Source organism: Taudactylus pleione, unplaced genomic scaffold (genome assembly GCF_031769625.1).
Source record: "Taudactylus pleione unplaced genomic scaffold, aTauple2 ptg001060l, whole genome shotgun sequence".
In the NCBI taxonomy this organism is placed as follows: domain Eukaryota; kingdom Metazoa; phylum Chordata; class Amphibia; order Anura; family Myobatrachidae; genus Taudactylus; species Taudactylus pleione.
Window position 1 is genome coordinate 1,678,580 of NW_028285461.1, and position 16,519 is coordinate 1,695,098.

A 16,519-nucleotide genomic window follows, 5' to 3' on the forward strand; every position below is an offset into this window, starting at 1 on the left:
AAGGCAGTGCACTAGTCAGACGTCCCTGGTATAGTGACTTACATTATTCCACACACCATAATGCCCATTACATATTACGCCACACACTGTAATGCCTATTACCAAAGTGCCACTTACATATTTGCCTGACACCATTTTATGCCCCACAGTAAGGCTTCTAATTACTTTAAAATTATCTGCTCGTTGTCAGGGATTTTATGCTCATTAGCAGGGGTTCCATGCTCGTTGCTAGGGGTTACATGCTTGTTGCCAGGGGGTTTCATGCTCGTTGCCAGGGGTTTTGGTGCTCATTGCTATGAGGTCCAATAGGACCTCTAGCATCTGTCTCCTCCTTGGCAGTGCCCATTTTTGGATGGCCGTTTTCATCAGAGTCCATGCAGGGGGCTAGTCTGCATGAAATCTGCTGAAAGCGGCCATCCAAAATGGCCACCGCCAAGGAGGAGACAGACACTAGAGGTCCAATAAGGACCTCTAGCATCTGTCTCTTCCTTGGCAGCGGCCATTTTTAGATGGCAGTTTTCTGAATCTGCAGCCTCCAAGCCACTGCGAATCAGCCCTTTTTAACCCCCTGAGTTCTGGCACCCGGTGCACGTGCACCTCTAGCCCCCCCTAGTTGCGCCCCTGTGGGGGGACAGGGTGGTACTGGCCCACCAGCTGATTACAGCTGGCACATGGTATGCAGACATGGAGAGACAGTGCTGCCAGTCGCGAGGCAATCAGAGCTCGAAGACCGGCAGCGAATCAGCAGTAGGGGCTCCCGATTGGCTGCTGGTCTGCCAGCTTCGACTGACTCACGACCATCACCAGATTCAAATTGCACCGGCGTTGTCTGTACATGTCTGCCGCTGCCTGCCAGTGCATCAGCTGTAATTAGCTGGCAGCCCAGCACCAAATCCACACCTGCTAGCTGCTGATGGCACACAGGGGCAGGCGAGAGGCTGCTGGAGGGACACGGGGAGGTGAGTTGCTGAGGGGGGCATAATGTGTAAAGGGCACTACTACTATGTGGCATAATCTGTAAAGGGCATTACTATGTGGTATAATGTGTAGGGAGTATTATTGTGTAGTGTGAGGGGCATTAAGGTTTGGCATAATGTATAAGGGACACTAGTAATGTGTGGTATAATGTGTATAAGGAGTACTACTGTGGTCAAACTACCCCACCATGCAAATTTGGTGGAGCTAGGTCCCTTCTGCTCCACGTGAGGTTTCTGTCCTCCCTGAGCTCGCCTTAGCACACCTGCGTTACGGTTTGACAGGTGTACCGCTCCATTCAAACTCCCCACCTGCCATTGTAAGGGGCATTACTGTTTGGCATAATGTATAAGGGGCACTAGTAATGTGTGGCATGATGTGTATAAGGGGTACTACTGTGTGGCATAATCTGAATGGGCTGTCTGGCATAACATGAATGGATTATGTGTGGGGGCAAATGTAAGTGTTTTTTACCTCTGGGGGGCTGCTTTTAAGTTCTTGCTATGTGGCCCACAAAGTTGTAGTTATGCCCTGGCAATCAAATATAAAGGGCTGATTAATATATTAATATATATATATATATATATATATATATATATATATATATAGGTACGTACAAACAAATATAGAGGGCTGATTAATATATTAATAAATATATATATGTACGTACGTACACATACACACACACACACACATATAATAAATAGACTCCTGAAGAAGTCCCCAGAGAATACAGGGGGATGAGCACGAGTGGAGTGCTTTTCACACTATTTGTGATTTCATTTTATTCACCACATCTTTTCCTTGCATGTGGGCACATGTATTTATAAGTATCAGGTTTACACTATGTTTGGTTTTATCTGTTTTATTTCGGTTTTACATTGTGGGATTACCATACTGAACATTTTGAATAGATGGTCCATCACTAAGATTTTGAACTAGACTTGTACACTGAAGGCGCTTTTCTTCACTCCATATCACTATTTTATTGATGGTTTTTTAAATATATCATCGTTTGGAAGAATATAGCTGCCACCTAAATTAGGGAGTATTCACTTTTGTTTTATATTCCAATTGGTTATTAGTATTGCTTTTCACAAATTTTATGAGCTTATTGCACCGCTTACACTATTTTATTTATATATATATATATATATATATATATATACACACAGTCAGGTCCATAAATATTGGGACATTGACAGAATTTTCAGATTTTGCCCTCTATTCACCACCACAGTGGCTTTGAAATGAAACAAACAAGATGTGCTTTAACTGCAGACTTTCAGATTTAATTTGAGGGTAATTACATCCAAATCAGGTGAACGGTGTAGGAATTACAACAGTTTCAATATGTGCCTCCCACTTTTTAAGGGGCCAAAAGTAATGGGACTATCAACTCAAAAGCTATTTCACGGACAGGTGTGTGCTATTCCCTCGTTATTTCATTATCAATTACGCAGGTAAAAGGACTGGAGTTGATTCTAGGTGTGACATTTGCATTTGGAATCAGTTGCTGTCAACTCTCAATTTGAGATCCAAAGAGCTGTCACTGTCAGTGAAGCAAGCCATCATTAGGCTGAAAAATCAAAACAAACCCATCAGAGAGATAGCAAAAACATTAGGTGTGGCCAAATCAACTGTTTGGAACATTCTTAAAAAGAAAGAACGCACCGGAGAGCTCAGCAACACCAAAAGACCCGGAAGACCACGGAAAACAACTGTGGTGGATGACAGAAGAATTATTTCCCTGGTGAAGAAAAACCCCTTCACAACAGTTGGCCAAATAAAGAACACTCTCCAGGAGGTAGATGTATATGTGTCAAAGTCAACAATCAAGAGAAGACTTCACAAGAGTGAATATAGAGGGTTCACCACAAGATGCAAATCATTGGTGAGCCACAAAAACAGGAAGACCAGATTAGAGTTTGCCAAACAACATCTAAAAAAGCCATTACAGTTCTGGAACAACATCCTATTGACAGATGAGACAAAGATCAACTTGTACCAGAGTGATGGGAAGAGAAGAGAAGGAAAGGAACTGCTCATGATCCAAAATATACCACCTCATCAGTGAAGCATGGTGGTGGTAGTGCCAATGCAACTGGTTCCCTTGTATTTATTGATGATGTGACTGCTGACAAAAGCAGCAGAATGAATTCTGAAGTGTTTCGGGCAATATTATATGCTCATATTCAGTCAAATGCTTCAGAACTCATTGGACAGCGCTTCACAGTACAGATGGACAATGACCCGAAGCATACTGCAAAAGCAACCAAAGAGTTTTTTAAGGCTAAAAAGTGGAATGTTATGCAATGGCCAAGTCAATCCCCTGACCTGAATCCAATTGAGCATGCATTTATATTGATGAAGACAAAACTGAAGGGAAAATTCCCCAAGAACAAGCAGGAACTGAAGACATTTGCAGTAGAGGCCTGGCAGAGCATCACCAGGGATGAAACCCAGCGTCTGGTGATGTCTATGCGTTCCAGACTTCAGGCTGTAATTACCTGCAAAGGATTTGCAACAAAGTATTAAAAAGTGAAAGTTAGATTTAGGATTGTTTAGTTTGTCCCATTACTTTTGGCCCCTTAAAAAGTGGGAGGCACATATAGAAACCATTGTAATTCCTACATCGTTCACCTGATTTGGATGTAATTACCCTCAAATTAAATCTGAAAGTCTGCAGTTAAAGCACATCTTGTTTGTTTCATTTCAAAGCCATTGTGGTGGTGAATAGAGGGCAAAATATGAAAATTCTGTCAATGTCCCAATATTTATGGACCTGACTGTATATATGTGTATACATATATCTACATAAGTTGTTGAATATACAGACCTCAGATCTAGTATGGGACGACCCAAATATTCAACCCTTCCTTGTCCCTCAGCTTGGTATGCTTAGACAGTTTCCTGCAATGAAATCTGATTGGTGTATATAGCTCCTGCCATCCACCAATCAGTGTGTGGAGACCTCCCACCACTGGGATTGGTGAATGGCGAGCACCAATCAGCATTCTGCTGGGTCCGGGAACCAATGCGTAGGTTCTGGCTGTCAAATTCTAAACTTATAGCATTGTCCGATCTTGACGACGGACCAGATCGGGACTCAAAGGTAAGCAGGAAATATCTGTGATTTTTTTCTGCATTACCTTTATAATGAATGGCCAGATAGTTTTTACAAAAGTAGGTGAAAATGTTAATTTTCACCTACTTATCTAGAAATTAAGAGATAATGAACAGAGATAATATAACTATATTTAGTAAAATGCATAATAATTCATATGATCATGATATACTGTACCTTGACAAAATGAAGAATGCTGCAAATTCTTCACTACCTTGGTCTACATGACACTGCCCTCTCCTGGTTGTCCTCCTACCTCACTGACCGATCTTCCTCTTGACTCCACTTCCCCCCACACAGCCTCTTACAGTAGGTGTTCCCCGAGGTTCTGTTCTTGGACCTCTCCTATTCTCCCTCTCTACATCCTCTCTAGGTGAACTCATCAGCTCTTTTGATCTCCATTATCATCTCTATGCTGATGATACACAGATCTACCTTTCCTCCCCTGACCTCTCCCTCTCTCTCCTCACTTTTATCTCCAACTGTCTCTGCTATCTCTTCCTGGACGTCCCAGCGATTTCTTAAACTTAATATGTATAAGACTGAGCTGATCGTCTTTCCACCCTCCCACATAACCTAATTTCCTTATTAATTGATGGCGCAACGATATCCTCTAGCCCCAAAGTGCGCTGTCTTGGAGTTATCCTCTACTTATCCCTCTCCTTCAAACCACATATATAGAACCTCTCGCAGTCCTGTCATTTCCATCTGAAAAATATTTTCAAGATCAGACCCTATCTCACCCAGGATACTACTAAAACCCTCAAAGATTCACTGGTCATCTCCCTATTGGACTACTGTAACCTCCTCCTATCTGGCCTCCCCAAATCCCATCTCTCTCCTCTCCAGTCTGTCCTCAATGCTGCTGCTCGGCTCATCTTCCTCGCCAAATGCTTTACATCTGCCTCCCCTCTCCCCTCTCCTACAAACCCTCTAGTGGCTCCCCTTCCCTTTCAGAACCCAATCCAAGGTTCTCACGCTCGCTTACAAAGCCCTCACCCAATCTTCTCCCATTTACATCTCTGATCTCATGTCCCTTCACTCTCCTGTATGCCTCTTCATTCAACTAATGCACGCTGCCTTTCTTGCCAACAAATTACTTCCTCCCACTCCCACCTCCAAGATTTTCTCCGTGCTGCTCCCTACCTTTGGAACTCTCTCCCTCTCCCCATCAGACTCTCCACCTCTCTACAATCATTCAAATGGTCTCTCAAAACCCACTACTTCATTAAAGCCTTCCAGCTCTTGCTGCTACAGGTTCCTTCCTCCCCATCTACCCCATCTGTGTCACACCTGTCTATCTTCCCCCTTCCCTTTTAGAATGTAAGCTCTTATGAGCAGGGCCCTCTACCCTCTTGTGCTTCTCCCTACTTTACTTTCATCTACTTCTTACTCCCCACTAGGGCACCTAACACTTGATTGCTTATGCTCTGCTGCTTATGTGGTTGTTATGAGGGCCGTTTCTAGGGGCTGAGGTTCCCAGTGTGACCAGTCAAAATGCCCCCCCAACTAGTACAACACATCAAAAATGCGCGTGCCGCTGGAAAGGGGGCATGGTCTCAAATGAAAAGACTACCTTATGACTAATTGATGTTAACGTAACCATAGGATTGGGGACAGCAAAATCAGCTGCTGTTTTCCAGATTCCTGTTCTAAGGCACACCATCAGTCCCCCCTCCCGCCTCCCACAGGAACAAAAAAAGCACATTGCCCCCACAGAATATACCACATTGCTCCCCCACAGAATATACCACATTGCTCCTCCACAGAATATACCACATTGCTCCCCACAGAATACATTGCTCCCCCACAGAATATACCATATTGCTCCCCACAGAATATACCACATTGCTCCCCACAGAATATACCACATTGCTCCCCACAGAATACATTGCTCCCCTACAGAATATACCATATTGCTCCCCACAGAATATACCACATTGCTCCCCACAGAATATACCACATTGCTCCCCACAGAATATACCACATTGCTCCCCCACAGAATATACCACATTGCTTCACACAGAATATACCACATTGCTCCCCCACAAAATATACCACATTGCTCCCCACAGAATATACCACATTGCTCCCCACAGAATACATTGCTCCCCCACAGAATATACCACATTGCTCCCCCCCCACAGAATATACCACATTGCTCCCCCCACAGAATATACCACATTGCTCCCCCCCACAGAATATACCACATTGCTCCCCAAGAGAAGAAAGCACATTGCTCCCCACAGAAAAAGAGCACATTGCTCCCCACAGAAGAAAATAAAACTACACTTACCTGCTGTCTCATCGGCTGGTCGCTGGGGCTGAGCAGAGCTGCGTCGTGCAGGCGGGTATACAGGTGGAAGGATGGTATGGACAGGTGGGCGGGCAGGCAGGCAGTGAGGCAGACAGGCAGGCAGTGAGGCAGACAGGCAGGCAGTGAGGCGGGCAGGCATGCAGTGAGTGAGTCCCCATGCCTGGCCGGCGTGGCGTCTCTCACAGTCCCACTCTCAGCTGGCACCCGGCCGGAATCCTCTACGTGGCTGCTCAATGTGACGTCACGACGCAGCCGCATCATGCGATGGGCGGGACGGGATATCCAGGGATTGGGGAATTGTGAGAGCTTCCGCTGCGCAGAGGCCGCACCAGCTTTGTGTTATTATTGCCAGCTAGCCGAGGGTCGGAGGCGGAGCGCCCCATGCAATTGCAAGGGTCGCCCGCCCCTAGAAACGGCCCTGGTGTTATGGTCGCTAAATTGTCTTATCCATGTCCTTGTCCTGCATTGTAGTGGATTATACTGTAAGTCGCTGGTCACCTATTAGTTTATGTACTTTGTAGGGCGCTGCGGAACACTTGTGGTGCCATATAATAAATAATAATAATTATAAAGAGGACTTAACAATATTTTTTTTCAATCACAAGTTATTAGTTTCTTTTCAGTTCTTCACTTATTTTCATTAATAAGTAATATAAAAGGTAAAAAGTGATATACCTTGTGATATCCTTTGATCGAAGAAAGAACATCATCAATGAAAGTAATATTCAACAGTTAAAATCTTCTTTCAGGTGGCTGATAGAACCAAACATTTATTCTAAAAATATGAATTAAAAAAAACAAAACATTAATTTACGCCCTGTTATTTCAACAGATCGTAACCTCAAGGGATATAAATAATAATTATAAAACAGCATGAAGCCACAGTCTAGCAACATAAAGAAATACTCTACTAGTATAAATCATTTAAATCCTCCTACACAAAAAAAAGTTATAACAAGGATTAAAGACAAGACTGTAAATATCATCTCATACGTTTAATAAGCAGTAAAACCAATTATATATCGCTATGAGCGTACTGTAAATCTGGGTGCAAACGTACCCGCAGACACACACTTTTAACGAAACACCTATTCACATCCTCTTCCTAAACAGTGTTATAGTAAAAAAAAGAAAAACAGAAATCTTGTATTTACAGTATATTTACAGTATAGCATTAATATGTTTTAAGGCTGAGAAGGTGGCACTGTTACCTGTCTCTGGCCAATGGGGTGTCTGTAAAGACAACATGGTGCCTAGAGAGGCACCCAGCTTGCAGCCTATAACCTCTGCTTCTGTGATGTAATATGCTGGGGGTAGTGTGAGGCCTACTAGAGCGCAGAAGTACCCTACTATAGCCCTGCTGTAACTATTAACTAACCTACCTGAACAGTTACCTAACTTAGCTGCTACTAACAGGTTAAGGGAAGAGAACACAGTGGCTAATCTGACGTACCAGAGCTACAGGTTCTGGAAGTTTAATGTGAAGTTGCTGCTAATAAGGGAAAATATGTTGACGTATATATATATATAATATGCCAGGCCTACTGGGTGTAGTAGGTATTACCGTAGCCCGACAAGGGTGAAAATCCAGATCGTCGAAAGGTAAGTATCGCTAACCTAATTCTACACCCTAACCCTCCCTTAGGAGTGCCTAACCCTAACCTACCCCCCAAATGCCTAACCCTAAACCCCCCCTCTAAGTGTCTAAACCTAACCCCCCCTTTCCCACAGCGTAAACCCAAGTCTTCCAGGGGGGTGCCTAACCCTAACCTCCCCCCGGGGGTGCCTAGCCCTAACCTCCCCCCGGGGGTGCCTAACCCTAGCCTAAACCTAACCCTCATGGGGGGGTGCCTAACCCTAAGTTCCCCCGGTAGCCCTAAAACCTAACCCTCCCCCCCCCGCAGCTGTCGGTGCCCGGCTTACCTTCGGTCTTCCGTAATATGGATAATGACAGGCGTCGATTTTTCGACACCTGTCATTAGTACCATACCGGCGGTCGGCATTTAGACCGTCGGCTTCCTGACTACATCCCAACCTACTACAATTCCATATTATTGGTGTTATAAAGATCAAAAAGACCCTTAAAATATATAATGATATATATATATATATATATATATATATATATATATATATATATATTTAATTATGCACATATGTGAATGTGAAGCTGCAAAATTCTATTAGTTGAAATGTAAAGAAGAAGTCAACACTACTATTAAATATGAACATACAGATTACATACATTTGTGGCTCCAATGGCTAGTGCATTGGAACCCTGAAGCATTAATGTAGCCAGTCAGTGACAGAACTGAACATCCTCTACAATTCATGTGTATTAACCAATGAGCACTGAGACCTCAGAAATGAAGCATAGTATAGTTACCTGCTTCACGGCATATATAAAAACCAGGTTGGGTATGAAATACCCATGGCTTACAAGCCGCCGGTTCAAATCCCGATGAGAAAAGCCCGACAGATGAAATTCCGACGCTGGCTCATAAGTATCTTTAACTGTCCCCTCTCCCCCCCTAACCCTAACCCTCCCTTGGGGGTGCCTAATCCTAAATCCCCCCCGTGGTGTCGAACCCTAACCTCCCCCCGGTGGTGCCTAACCCTAACCCCTCTTCTCCTAGCCGAAACCTAACCCTCCCGGGGGGGTGCCTAACCCTAACCTCCCACCGGTGGTGCCTAACACTAACCCCCCCTTCTCCTAACCAAAACCTAACCCTCCTGGGGGAGTGCCTAACCCTACGTCCGTCCGGGAGTGTCTAAACCTAACTCTCCCCCCCGCGCCTAACACATCGCGACGCCCGGCTAACCTACGTTTCGGTATGCCGGATGTCAGGATTTCGATGTGGGGCTAATGATAGGTGTCGGTATTTAGACGCCTGTCTTTAGTCACATGCCGGGCTTTCAGTGTCGGGATTTCGGGGGTCGGCATTTTGACTGCCGGCATCCTGACTACATCCCATAAAAACCTGTTTTCGCCCACATCATTTATCCAGTAAGGCTACAAGTAAAAATTCCACACAAGCAATTGACAGAAAGAAACCTGAGATAGAGTATTTAGAAGCACAGCCTATGTACATGCTCCAGAAGAAAAGTGGGAAGCTCATTTAATAGAAGAAATTCTGTTAGTCTACAATAAAAGTCAAAAAGGACACATAATGCTGTATCAACACACCAAGAAAGTTAAAATTAGCAGAAATATAGCGATTGAGTTACACTCAAATGTCATGGTATTTCACAAGTGGTTTCACAAACTCTGTCACGAATGAGCGTGGGAACTGCAGCGAACTGACCAATCAGCACGTTCCCATTCATTCCTGTGGAGAGTGTTCCTGAGTGTCCTCTATTTCACGTAGGGGCGTCTATGAGGAGCAGTAGCAGCATTTTTCAACGTTTTCAAGATTTGGGATGCTACAAGGACCAAAGCGTATCGGACCCCTTCATATTGTGAGTAATAAATTGGTGAAATAGGGCTGTGTGGGGCTGGTTTTATTTAATAAAATACCACATTCAGTGTTCTTGTTCTGTCTTTTGTTTAATATTGTTTACAGGTGCAGTACAGGTGCCAGCGGGATCTTGATGTCCAGGCATGCTGGCTGGACTAGTGCCATCATGCCAAGGCGGGCTTGTAGTCCACATGTAAAAAACAATATTATCTAACTCTGTACTTCTACTATTACCACCGCAATCAAGGCCCAGGAACCCCTTCTTTTTTGGTGGGGGGAGGTCCCACTTCTTTAAGTATTCCAACCATTGGTTGACCAGTTTTGGGCTGGATGCAGTTATGTCAGGTGGACCCCACACTGTGAGTTCTCCTGATATAGCATCAGCTGCCCCGACTGGTTCAGCCTAGCACTGGTTATTGGAAAATTGTTGGCACCCCAAGCCGATTTTCACCCCAAATTTCCAATACCAGCCTAGGCTGAGAAGCCCCAGGCTGGTTAATGATTTGGAGGAAGCAAAGGCAAACACAGGGGGGGTTTCCAGTTTCCCCAATCCACACCACGACCACAATAGTAATATAATAGAATGTTACTAGTGCTGCACGTACTTCTCAGTATCACAAATGAAATAATCAGCACCACCTGTGGATCTTTGAATGTGTCAGCATGTGCACCAACTAGGAGATCTGGAAAACATGCACTGTTAGGGGTGCAGTGCTATAGACCATCAATAGGGTTAATTATAATTATTGTATAATAATGCACTATCCAGTGTATAAGGAGACCAATATGTACACATATATGTCCAGGGCAGTGCTAGGTTCTTCTGCCGCTCCCACAGACTTAAAGCTGGTTAAGGGCCTGATTCAGCAAGGGCAGCACGGATGAAGACGCACGCACCCGTCCGCTGCGGGAATATGCTAATCGATGTACGTGCATGGAAGCCGCAGCACAAGATGCAGACGCCCAGCCCCTTATTAAGCCGCCCATCTCCCATTACTCACAGCCTGATCAGCACGCAAGATAGTGTAAACATTGGTAACATCGAGAACCATCGGACCCATTAGCACAATAGTGGTTGACCTGACCTGCGGCAGGATTTCGCCACACTGCCTTAATTATGCATGCCCCTATACCGGCGTTATAATGACTGCATTCGCCTGACCACCCACAAACGGCACTTCCTGTCAATATCGGAAGGGACTGCGTACACACTGCATGTAGTCTGCGTACCATAACCCGATCGCACTGGTTAGTTCACGCACGTGCAGTGCGATGCATGCGCAGAGCAAAAACATTGGCCAAGTGCGTGCTTTCTCTCCTTTGCGTTCCTTGCTGAATCAGGCCCTAAGTGCTAAGTTTGCGCTCTTTATGGACTGACCACTCTCACTCTAAAGTCAAGCATTTGAAAATCCCTCTCTAGAAATCTTTTTTTTGCCAACATGCCATTTATTTAACCATTTTTTACGATATTATTAAAACGAAGCCTGCACAGATCATAGTGATCTGTGCATCACCATTAAGTACAATGTAAAACATGCTTCCATATGGAAACAGCAATCAAATAATAGCTTCTGAAGCTGCCATTGTTTAAAATCAGAGAGGCCTTGGGGTAGAATTCAACTAGCCGCAAAACTTCGGACCTTATCGGGGCGTGGCCTAATTGCGGGTGGAAGGAACCATGCCGCTAACGTGCTCCAGGGGGTAAATTTACTAAGATGGGAGTTCTATTTAAGAAGTGATGTTGCCCATAGCAACCAATCAGATTCTACTTCTCATTTATCTAGCACCTTCTAGAACAGTGTTGGCTGACCTTGACACTCCAGCTGTTGTGGAACTATATATCCCAGCATGCCCTGCCACAGTTTTAGCATGCCCTAATAGCAAAACTGTAGCAGTGCATGCTGGGTTATGTAGTTCCATAACAGCTGGTGTGTCAAGGTTAGCCAACACTGTTCTAGAAGATAATACCTGGAATCTGATTGGTTGCTATGGGCAACATCACTTCTTAATAGAACTCCCATCTTAGTAAATTTACCCCCAGGAGTCGGACATGTTTTTTTGCAGGGAAATGTGCCGACAAATCTAAGACCTAGATGCCACCTGCACATTTTATCACTGACATGTTACACAGTGCACTTTGTTACGCATACAGAATTGCTTTATTGCTTTTAGAAGAATGTCATTTTGCTTTGAAATTTGAATGGATCTACATTTCTCTACAATCTGATTACCATATGGACCCTGGAAATCTCCCAGAGAGGCCGGAAAACACCATTATAACCTATAACGCTGTTTGCCCAGCTGCCCTGATTGCAGAATGCACCTGCCTGCCCCAGATATGCTGTTATTGCCAGAGGATATTTAAAAGTGTATCTTCTTATCAGGTCCTTTATCAGTCTTCTAACCTTGCAGGATGCCTGCTGATGCAGTTACACAGAGGCTAGGACAGTAGGACCCATCCATTTACAAATGCTGTAGTCTATATTATTTAATTTCACACATTTTACTGGACGGCTGATTTATATGCAGCTGGTGGCAAGTGTATAATAGATAATGCAAGAGGACTTGCCCTGTGATGTAATGGTGGCCCTGCGGCTGAAATGACGTTAGCGTGTAAACACCTGGATCTGAGATATCTATGAGCAATGACTGCAAATGTCTGTGTTAAAATCTGATTTGTAAAAAACAGCCTAACCATTATTCAGTATACTGTACCGTATTGTTGTATGTAGTTTATTTGTAATCGTGGTCTGGCAGAAAAAAAAAAAGCATTAAGAAATTGCGCACAATTGGTTTTGTGTATTTTAACAGTTTTATTGAAACTTGTTGTTATGGAATTTTAGTGCAACCTTTTTCCATATTAGTCTCATATGGTCTTTGTAGCTAATTTGAGCAACCAGTCAAATCACTAACGTTCTCTCTAGCAAACCATTAGGGGTGCAGAATAAGATAGAGAATGGGTACTAAGTACTCTAGCTTCTCTGGGTGCTTGGGAGTGCACCCCAATATAACGTATCTATGACCACTCCAGGGTCCCCAGCGGGGGGGTTTGATAGAGGAGGGGACCTGCAGTCTCTGTGCGTGTCCCCCCATTTTTGCCAAAGCAGTCACTGAGTAGACTCCGGCACTATGTCATAGTTTTCTACACATACAGGTCTCCAGGAACATGGCTCCCGTACCTTTTTCCAAAGTGATTTCTCTACTGTGCATGCGCAGATCTTTGGGAAAATGGCGGCTGTGCCATTGTCCCCTTGATTTCTGTGCACCACACTGGAGAGGTAATTCAAACTTAAGGGTGCATGGTGTGGGCCCCACCGGGACCCAGGGGTCCATGTGCACCGCACACCCTGCACCATAGACGCATTTATAATAGATGTCAGGTGTGCAGTGCACACGGGCCCCGTACCACACACCCTGCACTCAAGTATGCTTACTTTGGGTGCAGGGTGTGTGGTACTGTTTTGGGAGCAGGGTGTGTGGTACAGAGCCCGGCAAGTGGGTCCCTCCTCCTCTGTGACGCCATCTTCCCAGTGACATCTTCGGGAAGATGGCGCTGAACAGTGAAAGCAAAGACTCTGGCAATGTGCTAGAGCCTTTGCTCTCTTCTGTGCGTGCTCCATCTTCTCGTATATCACTGGGAAGATGGCGCCACGGATGGGGAGAGACCCGCTTGCCAGAAGAAGGTAAGATGCTCAGAGGAGGGGGCCTCCCGCAAATGGGCCCCCTCGGGTATTAATACGCCCCTGCACTGCACCCATTATAGATACCACTCCCATGTCTGGACAGCTTCTACAAGGGGCACAAATGGCCACATCCTCAGGTGTTCAGTTCCTCGTCAACAGGGGACCTGAAAACGTAATAGAATAAAATTTGTTAAAAAAAATAAATAAATAAAATAGAGAAAAATTATTACATGAAAAAAATGCCTAATTTCAATAATAAAGAATTTTTTTTCCTGTAGACATCCCCGGATAATGCCATCCTGTGATGGTGCTAGCCATCACAGGACATCTGCGGTACATGTACATGAAAATTTGGCTTCCTCTGTGCAATTTTCACCAGCACAGCTTTGATATAAAATAATCCTATTATCAAAATATAGAACTTTTTGCCTTTGATAATTGACCTCTGACCATCCCTGATGCAAGCTTCAATCTTGGTCAACAATTCTCTACCTGCGAGGGAGTTGCCATTAGCATTCTGACCGATTACATAGCACAGGGGGCTTTACACACACACACAAACATATGCAATCAGGTGCATAAATATTGGGACATTGACAGAATTTTCATATGTTGGCCTCTATTCACCACCACAATGGTTTTGAAATGAAACAAACAAAATGTGCTTTAACTGCAGACTTTCAGATTTAATTTGAGGGTAATTACTTCCAAATCAGGTGAACGGTGTAGGAATTACAATGGTTTCTATGTGTGCCTCCCACTTTTTAAGGGGCCAAAAGTAATGGGACTATCAACTCAAAAGCTAATTCATGGACAGGTGTGGGCTATTCCCTCGTTATTTCATTATCAATTAAGCAGGTAAAAGGTCTGGAGTTGATTCTAGGTGTGACATTTGCATTTGGAATCAGTTGGTGTCGACTCTCAATATGAGATTCAAAGAGCTGTCACTATCAGTGAAGCAAGCCATCATTAGGCTGTAAAATCAAAACAAACCCATCAGAGAGATAGCAAAAACATTAGGTGTGGCAAAATCAACTGTTTGGAACATTCTTAAAAAGAAAGAACGCACCGGAGAGCTCAGCAACACCAAAATACCCGGAAGACCACGGAAAACAACTGTGGTGGATGACAGAAGAATTATATCCCTGGTGAAGAAAACCCCTTCACAACAGCTGGCCAAATCAAGAACACTCTCCAGGAGGTAGGTGTATATGTGTCAAAGTCAACAATCAAGAGAAGACTTCACAAGAGTGAATATAGAGGGTCCACCACAAGACGTAAACCATTGGTGAGCCACAAACACAGGAAGACCAGATTAGAGTTTGCCAAACAACATCTAAAAAAGCCATTACAGTTCTGGAACAACATCCTATGGACAGATGAGACAAAGATTAACTTGTGAACAAAAAGAAGAAAGAGAAACTCTTTTTGGTGAGCACTCTTGATCAATATAAACAAAGGGGCAACTAAAACATATATTTGCCCCTAAAATATAACTTTTAATAAGAGCAATTAAAACGATAGGTCATCTATTAATCATTGACCATATCTTACCCAACAGAGACACTCAAATTATAACATACAAAAACACATACAACATATAACAAAATAACACTTGCATCAAATATTGCAATGGTCTCTAATAGAGACAAAGACGCAAGTGTAATACCCTCCTCAGTGGCGAAATATAAAAAATGTAATACAGTCAATTTTTCAATAAAGAATTAATAAATCTACTGCACATTAGTTTGTGCCCTTTTTGTTACATCATTCAACTAACTGCTGTGTGTGAAATCAAAATAGAAAAAGTCAGAGCATAGGGCTGCTACTCCTCATTCTACTTCTCTTCACCTCTGCTGAAAGCTATCTATGAAGAGTGAGAGATTACCGGAGAGCAGGTTGCCCTTAGAAACAACAGGTAAACGGGGACTTTAGTCACATTTAATTTCTGCTTTTGGGTGTCATACTAACGCATTGGACACCCAATGAGAGAACTACTTTAATGAGATTGCCCGCAGTTTAATAGAGTGAAAGAAGCAATAGCAGACAGTAATATTCATATGTGAAATTCAATAATAGAAAATTAATTAATAAAACAACCTATATAGCTCTCAGGTATCTCTGATAATTGCTAAACATACTATGGGAAATTCTGTATGTATATCACTGTTATTTATTATACATCTTATAAAGAATCATTGTGAATACAGAGTAATACCAACAAGGAAATATAGGCACAATTATTGTCCTACTAACTACCTATTTAGGCAGCCAATAGTATTATAACATGAGTTTTGCGGGTTAGTACAATCATATACGAACACAGAAAAAGCACACATATAACATTATTCATCTCACGGACAGGGTGAGAAACCATAAGGCATATAATTATCTTTTGCCGTCGTGTGGCCACTAAATTGAAGGCACAAAGTCTTATATCTGGAAGTATTATAACGCAGTGGCTTTTATCTACGTATCACCAAGACATATATAGCTATACCTATAAATTAACTAATCTCATACAAAAGCCCATGGACTATTCAGATGAGATTGTCCGTAGTTTGATAAAGTGGAAGAAACAATAACAGACAGAAAGACACACATATGAAATTCAAAAAAGAAGAATACTGAAACACCCTATATTGCTCTCAGGTCTCTCTAATATTCACATAACACAATATGAAAAATGCTGTGTGTATATATCTCTGTCACTTATGCATGCATCTTATGAATATTCATCTGTGAATGCTGCTAACTACCTATTTAGGCAGCCAATATGTTATAACAAGAATTCTACGGATTGCCCCTTTGTTTAGCAACCAAAGAGTTTTTTAAGGCTAAAAAGTGGAATGTTATGCAATGGCCAAGTCAATCCCCTGACCTGAATCCGATTGAGCATGTATTTCACTTGATGAAGACAAAACTGAAGGGAAAATGCCCCAAGAACAAGACATTTGCA